Source organism: Colletes latitarsis, unplaced genomic scaffold (assembly GCF_051014445.1).
Source record: "Colletes latitarsis isolate SP2378_abdomen unplaced genomic scaffold, iyColLati1 scaffold0018, whole genome shotgun sequence".
NCBI lineage: Eukaryota > Metazoa > Arthropoda > Insecta > Hymenoptera > Colletidae > Colletes > Colletes latitarsis.
The window spans coordinates 8,317,973-8,322,883 of record NW_027488369.1 but is presented as its reverse complement, the minus strand read 5'-3'; positions in this window follow the sequence as shown (position 1 = coordinate 8,322,883).

Below are 4,911 nucleotides of genomic sequence, written 5' to 3'. Positions count from 1 at the left end.
GAAATATGCGAAAGAATGAGCCTGATCAGAGCAAATCCCAGACCTAACCTAGACCTAACATGAATTATTCTCTAATATATTGATCGAAACCAGGTATAATTGACTATTTCAGTGTGATACCACATTACTACGTGATCCAAACCAGAAAAAAAAACAGGATCCGTTGAACAAGTATGTGAAGAATGCGAAAGTATGAGTCTGTTGAGTGAAAATCCCAGACCTAACCTAGACCTAACATGAGTTATCCTCTAAAATATTGATGGAAACCAGGTTTATTTGACTGTTTCAGTGTTGTACTTCATTACTACTGGATGCAATCCAGAAACAGCCCAGGATCTAGCCATGAAGTATGAGAAATATGCGAAAGAATGAGCCTGATGAGGGCAAATCCCAGGCCTAAACTAGACATAACATGCGTTGTCCTCTAAAATATTGATGGAAACCAGGTTTAATTGTCTGTTTCAGTGTTGTACCACATTACTACGTGATCCAAAACGGAAAAAACCCAGGATCAGTTCAACAAGTGTGTGAAAAACGCGAAAGTATGAGCCTGATGAGGGCAAATCCCAGACCTATCCCAGACCTAACATGCGTTATCCTCAAAAATATTAATCGAAACCAGGTTTAGTCGACAGTTTCAGTGTGGTACCACATTACTACGTGATCCAAACCAGAAAAAAAACAGGATCCGTTGAACAAGTATGTGAAGAATGCGAAAGTATGAGTCTGTTGAGTGAAAATCCCACACCTAACCTAGACCTAACTTGCGTTATCCTCTAAAATATTGATCGAAACCAGGTTTAATTGACTGTTTCAGTGTGGTGCCACATTACTACGTGATCCAATCCAGTAAAAACCCAGGATCCGCTCAATAAGTATGTGAAGAATGCGAAAGTATGAGTCTGATGAGTGAAAATCCCAGGCCTAACCTAGACCTAACATGCATTATCCTCAAAAATATTTATCATGACCAGGTTTAATTGATTGTTTCAGTGTGGTCCCACATTACTACGTGATCCAAACCAGAAAAAACCCAGGATCCGTTCAACAAGTATGTGAAGAATGCGAAAGTATGTGTCTGATGAGTGAAAATCCCAGGCCTAACATAGACCTAACATGCATTATCCTCAAAAATATTGATCGAAACCTGGTTTAATCGACTGTTTCAGTGTGGTACCACATTACTACGTGACCCAAAGCAGAAAAAACCCAGGATCTGTTCAACAAGTATGTGAAAAACGCGAAAGTATGAGCCTGTTGAGGGCAAATCCCAGACCTATCCCAGACCTAACTTGCGTTATCCTCTAAAATATTGATCCAAACCAGGTTTAATTGACTGTTTCTGTGTGGTACCACATTACTACGTGATCCAAACCAGAAATAGCCCAGGATCTAGCCATGAAGTATGAGAAATATGCGAAAGTATGAGCCTGATGAGAGCAAATCCCAGACCTAACCTAGACCTAACATGCATTATCCTCAAAAATATTGATCGAAACCTGGTTTAATCGACTGTTTCAGTGTGGTACCACATTACTACGTGACCCAAAGCAGAAAAAACCCAGGATCTGTTCAACAAGTATGTGAAAAACGCGAAAGTATGAGCCTGCTGAGGGCAAATCCCAGACCTATCCCAGACCTAACTTGCGTTATCCTGTAAAATATTGAACGAAACCAGGTTCAATTGTGTGTTTCGGCGTGGTACCACATTACTACGTGATACAATCCAGAAACAGCCCAGGATCTAGCCATGAAGTGTGAGAAATATGCGAAAGTATGAGCCTGATGAGAGCAAATCCCAAACCTAACCTAGACCTAACATGAATTATTCTCTAAAATATTGATCAAAACCAGGTTTAATTGACTGTTTCAGTGTGGTACCACATTACTACGTGATCCAATCCAGAAACAGCCCAGGATCTAGCCATGAAGTATGAGAAATATGCGAAAGTATGACCCTGATGAAGGCAAATCCCAGGCCTAACCTAGACCTAACATGCGTTGTCCTCTAAAATATTGATGGAAACCAGGTTTAATTGCCTGTTTCAGTGTTGTACCACATTACTACGTGATCCAAAACGGAAAAAACCCAGGATCAGTTCAACAAGTGTGTGAAAAACGCGAAAGTATGAGCCTGATGAGGGCAATTCCCAGACCTATCCCAGAGCTAACATGCGTTATCCTCTAAAATATTTATCCAGACCAGGTTTCATTGAATGTTTCAGCGTGGTACCACATTACTACGTGATCGAATCCAGAAATAGCCCAGGATCTAGCCATGAAGTATGAGAAATATGCGAAAGTATGAGTCTGATGGGGGCAAATCCCAGACCTATCCCAGACCTAACATGCGTTGTCCTCTAAAATATTTATCAAGACCAGGTTTAATTGATTGTTTCAGTGTGGTCCCACATTACTACGTGATCCAAACCAGCAAAAACCCAGGATCCGTTCAACAAGTATGTGAAGAATGCGAAAGTATTAGTCTGATGAGTGAAAATCCCAGACCTAACCTAGACCTAACATGAGTTATCCTCTAAAATATTGATGGAAACCAGGTTTATTTGACTGTTTCAGTGTTGTACTTCATTACTACTGGATGCAATCCAGAAACAGCCCAGGATCTAGCCATGAAGTATGAGAAATATGCGAAAGAATGAGCCTGATCAGAGCAAATCCCAGACCTAACCTAGACCTAACATGAATTATTCTCTAATATATTGATCGAAACCTGGTTTAATTGACTGTTTCAGTGTGGTACCACATTACTACATGATCCAAACCAGTAAAAACCCAGAATCCGTTCAACAAGTAAGTGAAGAATGCGAAAGTATGAGTCTGATGTGTGAAAACCCTCGGCCTAACCTAGACCTAACATGCGTTATCCTCAAAAATATTGATCGAAACCAGGTTTAATCGACTGTTTCAGTGTGGTACCACATTTCTGCGTGATCCATACCAGAAAAAAACCCAGGATCTGTTCAACAGGTATGTGAAGTATGCGAAAGTATGAGTCTGATGAGGGCAAATCCCAGGCCTAAACTAGACATAACTATCGTTATCCTCTAAAATATTGATCGAAACCAGGTTTGATTGACTGTTTTAGTGTGGTACCACTTTACTACGTGATCCAAAGCAGAAAAAACCCTCGATCAGGTCAACATGCATGTTAAAACTGCGAAAGTATGAGCCTGATGAGGGCAAATCCCAGACCTATCCCAGACCTAACATGCGTTATCCTCAAAAATATTAATCGAAACCAGGTTTAGTCGACAGTTTCAGTGTGGTACCACATTACTACGTGATCCAAACCAGAAAAAAAACAGGATCCGTTGAACAAGTATGTGAAGAATGCGAAAGTATGAGTCTGTTGAGTGAAAATCCCAGACCTAACCTAGACCTAACTTGCGTTATCCTCTAAAATATTGATCGAAACCAGGTTTAATTGACTGTTTCAGTGTGGTGCCACATTACTACGTGATCCAATCCAGTAAAAACCCAGGATCCGCTCAATAAGTATGTGAAGAATGCGAAAGTATGAGTCTGATGAGTGAAAATCCCAGGCCTAACCTAGACCTAACATGCATTATCCTCAAAAATATTTATCATGACCAGGTTTAATTGATTGTTTCAGTGTGGTCCCACATTACTACGTGATCCAAACCAGAAAAAACCCAGGATCCGTTCAACAAGTATGTGAAGAATGCGAAAGTATGTGTCTGATGAGTGAAAATCCCAGGCCTAACCTAGACCTAACATGCATTATCCTCAAAAATATTGATCGAAACCTGGTTTAATCGACTGTTTCAGTGTGGTACCACATTACTACGTGACCCAAAGCAGAAAAAACCCAGGATCTGTTCAACAAGTATGTGAAAAACGCGAAAGTATGAGCCTGTTGAGGGCAAATCCCAGACCTATCCCAGACCTAACTTGCGTTATCCTCTAAAATATTGATCCAAACCAGGTTTAATTGACTGTTTCTGTGTGGTACCACATTACTACGTGATCCAAACCAGAAATAGCCCAGGATCTAGCCATGAAGTATGAGAAATATGCGAAAGTATGAGCCTGATGAGAGCAAATCCCAGACCTAACCTAGACCTAACATTAATTATTCTCTATAATATTGATCAAAACCAGGTTTAATTGACTGTTTCAGTGTGGTACCACATTACTACGTGACCCAATCCAGAAACAGCCCAGGATCTAGCCATGAAGAATGAGAAATATGCGAAAGTATGACCCTGATGAAGGCAAATCCCAGGCCTAACCTAGACTTAACATGCGTTGTCCTCTAAAATATTGATGGAAACCAGGTTTAATTGAATGTTTCAGTGTGGTACCACATTACTACGTGATCCAATCCAGAAATAGCCCAGGATCTAGCCATGAAGTATGAGAAATATGCGAAAGAATGAGCCTGATGGGGGCAAATCCCAGACCTGTCCCAGACCTAACATGCGTTATCTTCTAAAATATTGATCGAAACCAGTTTTAATCGACTGTTTCAGTGTGGTACCACATTACTACATGATCCAAACCAGAAAAAACCCAGGATCAGCTCAACAAGTATGTGGAAAAGGCGTTAGTATGAGCCTGATGAGGGCGAATCCCAGACCTATCTCAGACCTAACTTGCGTTATCCTCTAAAATATTGAACGAAACCAGGTTCAATTGACTGTTTCAGCGTGGTACCACATTACTACGTGATACAATCCAGAAACAGCCCAGGATCTAGCCATGAAGTATGAGAAATATGCGAAAGTATGAGCCCGATGAGAGCAAATCCCAGACCTAACCTAGACCTAACATGAATTATTCTCTAAAATATTTATCAAGACCAGGTTTAATTGAATGTTTCTGTGTGGTACCACATTACAAAGTGAACCAAACCAGAAAATACCCAGG